A 12,340-nucleotide genomic window follows, 5' to 3' on the forward strand; every position below is an offset into this window, starting at 1 on the left:
GGGGACAGGAGGGTTTATTCTTTATGCATTGTTATTGATTATGAATATAAGTGTTTAACCTGATGACTATTGTATTAATACTGTTCTGCACTTTTGTTGGTCTTAAAAATCAATAAAGTTTTTTTTTAAATAGTTTTTAATATGTGTATTGTTTGCTTTAAAATAATTATGTATGTGAACTGTATAGGACTTCCTTTGATATTACTCATATAAAATCTAATTGAAATTTATGATTACCTGCAGATACATTTAGAATAAATCTATAAAATAGGCACTAACATTTTCATGTCAAGTGCACACATAAATGATTAGAATAACAGCATATATTTACATGCTTATTCTTTGTTCTGTAACTATGCATATATCTTTAGTAGCATATAGTTAGCAGATGAGTATACATATGGGTAGGCTTAGGGTGAAGAGATACACATTACTTATACTGTAGAATACCATTACCTATTATGGGGCATAGCAGTTCCTTTGTAATTTGTTTTTTCCTTTTCTTGCATGGGTGGATGGAATTAGGTTCCTGAGTGCACCAAGCAACATAGGCAACTGGTTTGGCCTTCTGTTACCACAAGGAGTATAAGACGAGTGATATGGGATTCAGATTGAGGACAGGAGGTCTTGTGATTCTTTGCAGTATTAAACTGTACTAAGGATTTTTACAATTTTTGGTCGGTTGGTTTCTTTAAAAGAGCAAACAAAGAAAACCCAATTGGTCTGCAGTGGATATGGAGCAGCCAAGAGCCAAAAAAAAACAAAAACTGTAGAGTGATGTTTGTGATGCCGGAGTTTATTTAGTCAATAAAAAGATTCACAGTTGTACTAAACAACCAAATCCACATAGTTTGAAAAATATGGACCCAACACAGTCCGGGTTTCAATTAAAATGCCTTCCTCAGGGGGGTCTTAAGGTATGAGGTTTAAAGAGAAAACAACAAATGTGGAAACAAGCAAAATCAACTGCCCAGGGAGTTTTTCTGCACAATGATTTGCAGGGTCTCATATCCAAGCAACAAGACTTTCCAGTTGATTTAGCTTGTTTCCACATTTGTTGTTTTCTCTTTAAATCTCATACCTTAAGACCCCCCTGAGGAAGGCATTTTAATTGAAACCTGGACTGTGTTGGGGTTCTTTAAACCTTTTCTCTTTAAACCTCATACTTTAGGACCCCTGTGGAAGATGGTTTAGTCGAAGCACGGACCATGTTGGGGCCTTATTTTTCAAAGCAAATGTGGATTTGGTCAATTTATAGTAACTGTACATCTTTTTATTGACTAAACTCCTGCATCACAAACAGCACTTTTGTAGTTATTTTTTTGCTCTTGGTTGCTTTAAACTTATTTGGCGGAACAACTGTTAGAGCACCCTAGTGAAAATGATTATAAATGTCTCAGCAATTATTTATGCAATTATCTCACTTTATCAATAGAGAAAAGTGGGAAAAAAGTACTTTTTTCCACATTACATAACTAATGCTAGAGATAATATCATTTAGCTAATGATCCCAGCTTCAATTCAACTTCAATATTCCCCAATGTGATCAGTGTTTTGAAACGTCTGCTTCAGCAAAAAGGAAGTCTCAGATGTTCGCAGTGGTAAAGAGAATAGGACATTATTCACTATGGATATCCTGTCAATTTGACCTGTTCATAATAACATAAGAGGTGCTATACTGGGACAGACTGAAAGACCATCGAGCCTAGTATCCTGTTTCCAACAATGGCCAACCCGGGTCACAAATGATATCAGTCTTTGGCTTATTCAGATGATTAACAATAAGGGCTCCTTTTATCAAGGTGCACTACTGGGGTTAGCGCGTCGGACATTTCATCACGCGCTAACTCCTGCGGCACACCAAAAAACTAACACCTCGTCAATGGAGGCGTTAGCGACTAGCGCGACAGGCAGTTGAATGCGCAGTATTCCGCACATTAACCATCTACCGCAGCTTGATAAAAGGAGCCCTAAGTCCAGGCAAGAGCATATCATTGTGGCAGCTTCACAAAGCATAGGATGATTCACAACTATCGACTGGCCAACTTTCAACACGTATTTTAACAAATATTCCAACTCCTTCTGCAGACTGGATACCTGCCCCCCCCCAACATTATGAAAACTGCCCCAACCCATTTCAAAGCCAATATGTTAGCATGGGTAAACCAACTACTAACCACGGGCAGTTTCCCAGCAGAACAAGGTCACATATCAATAACTCTTATCATCAAAAACAAGAAAGAACCATCAGACACCCCATCCAACTACAGACCTATTGCAAGCATCCCGCTATTCACCAAAATAGCAGAAGGGGTGGTAAACGCCGAACTTACCACATACCTAGAAAAATTTGACATCCTAAATGACTACCAATCAGGCTTTCGCTCCAATCACAGCACCGAAACCATCATAGCCTCCCTCCTAGACCACATACACACACTCTTCAGCCGGGGATCCAATGCCTTGATTTTACAACTAGACCTGAGCAGTTCTTTCGATCTATCGACCACAACATTCTCCTAAACTGCCTTGCCTACATTGGCATCTCCGGCCAGGTCCTTAACTGGTTCAACGGTTTTCTATGGAACAGATCTTACAGAGTATTTAAAAACGATTCTCTCTCCTACCCCTGGGAAAACTCCTGCGGTGTGCCACAGGGCTCCCCCCTGTCTCCCACCCTGTTCAATATCTACCTCACCTCCCTAGGAAACCTCCTGCAAAGCCTCAACCTAAAATTCTTCATCTATGCGGACGACATTACCATAGTCATCCCTCTAACCAATTTCACTCAAGAACTCCTTAACTCCCTCACAAGCATACTCAGTCAGATAGAACTCTGGATGCTATCCTACAGATTAAAACTAAACCCAGATAAAACAAAATTCTTCCTAGCAACCCCCAAAGACAAAATCAAAGACACCACGATTCAAGTAAATGGATCCACATTCCCCCTCGAACAAACTTTAAAAGTACTGGGTGTAACACTGGACAAACATCTGTCCCTCGAGAAACACACTGATATCACAGTTAGGAAATGTATCTCGACATTATGGAAACTCTGCACCATAAAAAAATACTTCGACGACACTTCATTCCGCCTCTTAGTACAGTCCTCCATCCTCAGCATACTAGACTACTGCAACATCATCTACTTGAGCTCCACAAAGAAAACCATCAGGAGACTAAGAATGATCCAGAACACCGCTGTCCGCCTCATATTCAACCTGAAAAAATGGGACCATATCACCCCTTTCTACCACAAACTCCACTGGCTCCCTCTTGAATCCAGAATATTGTTCAAATTTGCCTGTTTTTGCTACAAAACAATATTTGGTCTATCCCCAAGCTATATAACCCCCCACTTCGCCCTTAACCACAACTATAAGAACTCCCGTAAAATTCAACTCTTCTCCTTCCCCTCCCTAAAACTATGCCACTCAAAAAAATTCCTCGACAAAACCTACGCCTTCCAAGCCGCCAAACTAAACCCCTGGCTAGCCCAAATGGTCCTCAAGGCCTATAACTACCTCGACTTTAGAAAACTACTCAAAACCCACCTATTTCGAGATCAAGACCCTTAATCCCCTTTTCTATCCTCCTCCTCCCCCCCTTCTGACCCTCTCCCCTCCCCTGTCTCCATCCCCCCCTTCTTCTCCCCTTGCTATTCGCAACTCTACGTTCAATTTGATATGCAACCACTTGTAACTACTATCTCCATGTTGTTTGCAATTCTATGACCATCTTGATATGTAACCACTTGTAATCTCTGTCTAACCTATGTGAACCGCCTAGAACTCTTCGGGGTATGGCGGTATACAAAAATAAAGTTATTATTATTATTATTATTTTGAACAACACAAAAGACATGAGGGGCAAATATATATGAATGGTCAATCAGAACAGCTAATGACAAGATCACACCCTTAAATGGAACAGGTTGAAAGGAGGCATCATAGAATTAGTAGAGAGCCAAAGACATTCTGACTTAGTTGGATTAATAAGAAGTTTATGATTTATCTACTTTTTGTCTAAACTAGCAAAAGTATAGTTTGGAACTCTAAATCCCAAATTTCATGACTTACTAAAAGTTGGATGCCATCTGCATAGATATATGAAGAGATACCCAAAGTCTGAACGAGGGTGGTGAAACAAATTAACAAACTAAGGCTAAGGATAGAACCTTCTGCTACTCCCTTCAACAAAGACTTTAGTAAAGAAAACTCATCATTAGAGTTCACTTGGAAAGAACACTGGGAAAATATGAACTAAACCAATTTAATGCCACACCTTTTTATGCCATCCTCCTCTAAACAATCTACGATATCAAAGGCCATAATTAAATCTAATTGTAATAGAAGAATATCCCTCCCTGCATCAAGACGACAATTAATATCATTATTCCTACTAAAGAGGTTTTTGTGCTGTGCCCAGCACAAAATCCAGAGTATGTAGGGTGGAAACAGTAGGTAGTGTTCCAAAACCATGTTATCTCTTGAAATGTCACCTTTTTAGTTAACTGTGCCAAAAATGGCAATAAGGCAAAAGTTGGCAGGGCTAGAAAGATCTAAACCAGGGTTGTCCAACGTCGGTCCTTGAGGGCCGCAATCCAGTCAGATTCTCAGGATTTCCTCAATGAATTTGTAAAAGATCTATTTGCATGCACTGCTTCCATTGGATGCAAATAGATCTCATGCATATTCATCTGGGAAATCCTAAAAACCAAACCTGACCCGGTATAAGGGTCGAGGTTGGACACCCCTGAACTAAATTCAGTTTCTTAATCTGAGGCTGGATCATGGATTGTGCCTATGACAGTCCAGATTGCGAACTTTAATGAAATCTAAAAAATATTGGAGCCAAGGTAGTATCACAAGCCTTACGTATTGATATTGATTATGGTTTCTTTAAAACGTTTTGGAGATAGCTAATGGTATATAAAAATTCAGATTAGATTTAAGTAGCTAAGCAGGCACTGCATCCTGAAGGTTTCACAGTTCACAGGTTTGATTAATTTCTTGGATACCAGTCAAAGTCAATGGAAAGAATTTAGAAAAGAAAATACTCATGTCACATAGTGACATCTCATCAAAAGAATCAAGTGGTGGGGATAATGAAACAGGCAAAAAGTCATGGGAGATGTGTGTCACAGGTTTTGATGAGAGAGATTTCTCAAGCATAAAAACTGATTAAGAAGGAGCTAAACTGGTAGAGCCACAGAAGCAGTAGGCAGTATTAAATAAATATGTTCAGCCAGTAATAATGCCAGTGGTTAGGAGAGGTTTTCTCTTTCCTCTCGTGTGTTCATTTCTACAGATCACAGTCCTAAATTTCCTTAGCTCTAAGGAACTAAAGGTGGACAAAACCATAGGACCAGATGGAATCCACTCATTATCTCCGTTGTGAAAAATCATTTGTGGCATTTATGATGCAATTAAAGGCGTGCTATTTTTCTTTGGCTTTTTGCTCTTTACTCGGTCATAATTGTTGGCAATTTTTCCTGCCCTGGTCTTCCTGATTACATTTCAACATGCGTAGGTAGAAATCAAATATGCTTTTTTACCCCTACCTTACTTATTCTACTCCTTCCCCTTCTCCACCATTTTGTTTTTATTGCAACCTACCTATTCTTTCCTTTCCTCATGTTTCCAAATGTGTTTGTTTGTTTGCCAGAATTTTTGTGTTCTTGTTTTGTTCTCTTCCCCTTTTTATTTTTTTTTGCTTTTATTTTCTTTTATGAATAACATTTTATTATAAACCGCTTAGATTTACCATGGTTTTATATCTGCGGTATATCAAATACATTGAACTTGAACTTGGATACTGAGGGAGCTCAGAGAAGTTCTGGTGGATCCTCTTAAAGATTTGTTTAATAGCTCTTTGGTGACAGGAAAAGTTCCATGGGCTTGGAGTAGAGTGAATGTGGTACCTGTTCACAAAAGTGGTGACAGAGAAGAAGTGGAAAACTATAGGTTTACCAGATTTTCCATTTGGAAAATCTGGACTCCTAGACCCGCCCTGTCTTATATTAATTTTGGGCCCAAAAAAGGCACTAGGTCTTATTTTCGAGGCGGTCTTATTTTTTTTCATGTACAATGATTATCTCTCCCTTCCTCTCCTCCACTCTAATTCTTCCTATTTCCTTTCTCTCCCCCACATGTGCAGCATCTTTCATCCCTTCTCACCTATCCCCTTATGCAGTATCTATCCCTTCCCCCTCCCTCCCATCCCCTTGTGCAGCAGAACCCTTGCAGCTTATATCCCTCCTTTCCTCCCATCCCCCCATGGAGCATTTTTTAAATCCCTCCCATCCCCCCCACCGTGCACTCCCCCCTTTCCCTGCTGACCCTTCTATCTCTTCCACCCATCTGAGCCCTGACTGCGAGACCGAAATACAGTACCTTATAACAAACTACATCAACGGCAGCACAGGCCCCATCGCGGCTTTCTCATGCCCAGGCATTCCTCTGCCGCGTTGTTGATGATGTCATAAGGATACTAGGCTACATTAGAGAAAGGTATTACAACCAGAAGAAAGGAAGTGTTGATACCCCTAAACATATCATTGGTTAGGACTCATTTGGAGCATTGTGTTCAGTTTTGGAGACCACATCTTGCTAAGGATGTAATAAGACTTGAAGCAGTTCGGAGGACGATGACAAAAATGATATGGGGCTTGCACCAAATGATATATGAGAAGAGCTTGGAAGAGTTGAATATACTGTATATATTCTAGAGGAAAGGAGGGATAGGGAAGATATGATACAGATAATTAAATATTTGAAAGGAATTCATATAGAAATAAATCTCTTCCAGAGAAGAAATGGTAAAACTAGAGTACATAAAGTGAGTTTTTGGGGGTGGTTGACATAGGACAGCGGTCTCCAATCTTTTTCATGTATAGGGCACAGTGTGAAAACGAGAAAGCTGTGAGGGCCACCAACAGATTTCAAGCTTACAAATACTACTAATTTTGTAAACTGTCTTGACCTGCTTGTTTACACTGGGCATTAAACATTAAAAATTAAGAGTAAAATTAATTCTATAACACTTCAAGGATATATTTTAAAAACTCCATTTATTTTGGATTTTAAACACTAGCAAATTCCATAAATGCGACACCTGAGTAACACACTTAAGAGACTGCAGTCACTATTTAAATTGGGTAAGATTGAAATTAATGCATTTAAATGATTGAAGAGCATTTCAGTCAAATTGTCATGAATTGGAGACCACTGACTTAGGAGTAAGGTCAGGAAATTCTTTTTTACAGAGACTGTGGTTGAAATCTGCAGTGCCTATGTGAGAGAGGTGAGAAGCGGTAGAGACAAAAACAATGATAAAATTATTGATTACTGCTTTTGATGACCCCTATTTTATGCATTGATAGTATTTATTGTCTAACTATAAGATCATTTTTGAATGTAACCTGTTTGAACATGAAAATGTAGAGGGATATAAATACTGATAAACTAAATATTAAATTAAGAAAGCATGAGATGAACACAGAGGATCCTTAATAAAATTGTCTAAAAAGCAAAACTTAGAGGTCCTTTTATTAAGGTGCGCTAACCAATTTAGCGCACGCTAAAGATTAACATGCGCTATATACTAAGGCACCCATAGAATATAATGGATGCGTTAGAATTTAGCACTCACTAATCTTTAGCGCGCGCTAAATCGGTTAGCACACCTTAATAAAAGGACCCCTTAAATAACAGCATGTTGGTTGATATTGAGTAATGCTTAGATGGCAACTCCAGCTGTGAGGAAGTAAGGCAGACTTCTATGCTCTGTGCCCTATAAATGGCAAGACAGTTTAGGATGGGTTGGCGTGAGCATCATCAGCAGCTCCAGTAGTTGAAATTGAAGGACATTGCCAAGTGGACTTCTACAGTCTATGTCCAAGAAATGGTAAAGGAACACCAGGATCAAGTATTTTATACCACATTCACTGTTGGTTTAGTCATGAACTGGTAATAAGTGTTATTGTTGAACAGACCAGATGGACTGTTCAGGTCTTTATCTGCTGTTATCAACTATGTTGTAATATGTTACTATATTATCCAGAGGTGATTCCTGGTGGTGTGGTGGTCTGAGATGGGAGCAGTCTCTCTTCTCTTCCACCTCATTTTGCTCCAGAGATCAATAAGGCTGCCATGACCCCTAGGGGGCATCCCCTAGATGTCATTATTCCATGTAGGAGGATATCCTCCCATATAAGGAAATTATTTGTTTGCAGAATATATCTGGGTAGAAGTGACTCCTACCCAGATAAGTGCTGCTCACCAGAACCGGTCACTGATATTTAGCATCATTATCTAGATAATGCCATTGAAAATCTTTACTGACTGTACCAGCACCATCTGGATAGTGCCAATGTGCTCCAGAGGTAGAAGTTATCTAGTTAGCACTGACAGTGCTAGGATTAGATAATTATCCAGATAAATTAGGACAGCTGTTTTGTTGCAATGGTATCCAAATATTGGCACTGAATAGCAATGGTCCCCTGATATCTTCCAGCAGCTAGAATTTAATATCCAGGTATATGATTAAATGGCATAGTTGGCATTTTAAAGCAATATCAAACTTTGGGTTCTCTTTACTAAACTGCGGAAGAGCATCTTACTGCGGGCCGGCAAAGTAAATATTCTGATGCTCATTCAATTCCTATGAGTGTCGGAGCATTTGCCTCACCAGCCATGGTTTAGTAAAACTCAGCATTTCGGTTTAAATATTGTGAAGGGGGAAGGGAGAATATAATTTTGTTTCTGAGAAATGTGCCAACATCTAAAATATTTCATCTTTCAATAAATTAATAATAAATTAAAGGGCTTTTCTATATAGTAAACATGTATTTACAAAGATAAAATGTTTAATAATATGGCATATATTAAAAATCTTATCCTTTTTATCCACGTACTTCAACATAGATGATTTGATTTGAAAAACTAGATAAAATATTTTTAAAATGATGTATCAAGCATTCCATAACTAAGGTGTGGCATGGCATTTTAGAAAAAGTATGACTAACTCATAATATGGATGTCCAAATCTGTACATCCCATATAGAGATCCATTTCTTCTATATTTTAGAACAGGATCTGGTAACATACAGCCTGTTCTAAAATACCTGAGGAATGGATGTCCAAATGCTGGTTGCATCCAGCATGAAAATCTATCTTACGAAGTGAAACATCCAAACTGTTTACTCGGTAAACAAAGGACACGGACAGCTGTGTGCCTGCACAAGAACTTCCATTCTAAAAAATGGCCACATGGTTGTCCATGTTTGAAGGAATAGCTTAACTATTAGACGATCTTCTAAGAACAAGGACAGAGAACCAGAGGTTGCTGGGCCAAATCCCACTGCAGCACTTTCTCTCCTTAGTTGTGTTTTGTTTTTGTTTTAATTGTGAGTCCTCCAAGGACAGAAAAATATCTACTCTTAACTTATCTTACTTCATTCAGTAGAGAACTTCTCAATTGGAGAACCTTTCTGTAACATGAATGTGCCAAGTGAAGGTCTAAATATGGACATCCATCAGTTTGGGCATGGGTGCCCCTACCCCTTCTGCTGGATATCCATATTTAGTTCCTCCCTAGTCCTACCTCAAACATTCCAAGACCACGCCCCCTTACCTTATGGATGCATAGCATTTTAGACATCCATATTCTGGTATTATTAAATCAGCATTTGGATGTCCTTGCAATAAATATGTCTAAATACTAGTCATCCAAAATATGAGTACAGCTGCTAAAATAAGCATTATAGTAAACCAAACCAAAAGAGAATAGTGAAGTTTCTGGAATCTAATGTATTACAGGACCCAACGCAATATGAATTCACTAGAGGCAGTTCTTGTCAGACAAATTTGATCAATTTCTTTGACTGGGTGATCAGTGAATTGGATGAAGGCAGAGCACTAGATGTGGTGTATTAGATTTTAGCAAACCCTTTGACAGTGTTCCATTCCGATGTCTAATAAATAAACTGGAGTGCCCTCAGTATAGGCCCCAAAGTGACAGACTGGGTCAGGAGCAATTTGAGTGGAAGGCAATAGAGGGTAATGGTCAATGGAGATCGCTCTGAGGAAAGGGATGTCACCAGTGGTGTGCCTCAAAGTTCAGTTCTTGGGCCCATCCTTTTTAACATTTCTGTAGGCAATATTTCTGAAGGGCTGTCTGGTAAAATTTGTCTCTTTGTGGATGATACCAAAATCTGCCACAGAGTAGACACCCCTGATGGTATGGATAACATGAGGAAGGACATAGGAATGATAAAGAAGGGGATCATGAACAGATCAGAGAAGGTTATCATGCTACTGTACCAGGCCAAGGTGCGCCTTCACCTGGAGTACTGCGTCCAGCACTGGTCACCGTACATGAAGAAGGACACGGTACTACTTTAAAGAGAAGAGCGGCTAAGATGGTTAAGGGGTTGGAGGAGCTGCCGTACAGTGAAAGATTAGAGAAACTGGGCCTCTTCTCCCTTGAACAGAGGAGATTGAGAGGGAACATAATCGAAACATTCAAGGTACTGAAGGGGATAGACTTAGTAGATAAGGACAGGTTGTTCACCTTCTGCAAGGTAGGGAGAATGAGAGGGCATTCTCTAAACTTGAAAGGGGTTAGATTCCGTAAAAACGTTAGGAAGTTCTTCACCCAGAGAGTGGTAGAAAGATGGAATGCTCTTCCGGAGGCTGTTATAGGGGAAAACACTCTCTAGTGATTCAAGACAAAATTAGAAAAGTTCCTGCTGAACAAGAACGTGCGCTGGTAGGGCTAGTCTCAGTTAGAGTGCTGGTCTTTGACCAGAGGGCCGCCGCGTGAGTGGACTGCTGGGTATGATGGACCAGAGGTCTGACCCAGTAGCGGCAATTCTTATGTTCTTAGTAAAATTGGAGGAATAGTCTGAAATTTGGCAGCTAAGATTTAATGCTAAGAAATGCAAGGTCATACATTTGGATCTCTAAGGGAGAGGAGGGGATAGTTAGGCAGACTAGATAGACCATATAGTCTTTATCTGTCTTCCTTTTTTATGTTTCTAACTAACCACGAATATGTTCTACGTAGAGGCAAATATTATTGTCTTAGGGGAGATATTGAATAAAAGGCTGCGATGGACTATAATAATTGTATAACTTAAAAATCCCAACTCTTGTTCTTAAATGAATAAAATTACTTAATTAGTAAAGTGCTCAGACCTCATAACCCAAAGTGAGATGATGACATCAAACTGCGGTTATAGTAGGGACCATCATAGCCTTTACTGTCCCTTGCCAACCATCACCAGAAAAATATTAAAAAACTTATCTGAAAACTTGGTCTGGTTGGAGTCTTCTCAATAACCGCAGAATCTCTGTGTGTGGATCAGTGTAAAATCGTGTTCAAAGTGCTTCAGTGCATGTGAATAAATCACCAATTAAAATACATGGCCCCCCGACTCGAGTTTCAGCTCTTCATCAGGAGGGGTCACTACAGACATAAAATCAATAGACTTCAACTTTATTTAACACTACTGACATTATCTCTCTTATATACTACTTAAATCACATCTATTACTGTATAAATGTAACGTATAAATCTTTTAAACCTTATAAAATGTTATATAAACATACCTCTTCATCGGCAACAAGTGCCTGGGGTGGAACTACGAGACAGGGTTCTTAAAGTATCTTTATCTCGTATGCGCTTTTTTATACTGAAATTCTCTACTCTTACCGGAAGTGACTTCCCCCTAACGGAAAAAGAATCATAATCCTACCCACTCAACTTCAGAGTTTAGACCCGTGATGGTAAATAAGAACATGAGAACATAAGCATTGCCTCTGCTGGGTCAGACCAGGGGTCCATCGTGTCCAGCAGTCCGCTCCCGCGGCGGCCCCCCAGGTCCATGACCTGAAAGTGTTCCCTACCTAACCTAAAATATCCATACCCTATTCGCTCAATGTCCTGTAAAGTAAACCTCTATCTGTACCCTGTTATCCCCTTCGCTTCCAGGAAGTCATCCAGTCCCTTTTTGAACCCCAGAATTGTACTCTGTCTTATCACCTCTCCGGGAAGCGCGTTGCAGGTGTCCACCACCCTCTGAGTGAAGAAGAACTTCCTTGTATTCGTTATGAATCTGTCTCCTCTCAGTTTTTCTGAATGACCTCTTGTTTTAGTTGCCCCTGCTAGTCTAAAGAATCTGTCCCTCTCCACCTTCTCTATGCCTTTCATGATTTTATAAGTCTCTATCATGTCCCCTCTCAGTTTCCGCTTCTCCAGGGTAAAGAGCCCCAGCCTGTCTAACCGTTCGGCATATGAAAGGTTCTCCTACCCTTTATCATCCTCGTTTCTC

Source organism: Geotrypetes seraphini, chromosome 6, assembly GCF_902459505.1.
Source record: "Geotrypetes seraphini chromosome 6, aGeoSer1.1, whole genome shotgun sequence".
NCBI lineage: Eukaryota > Metazoa > Chordata > Amphibia > Gymnophiona > Dermophiidae > Geotrypetes > Geotrypetes seraphini.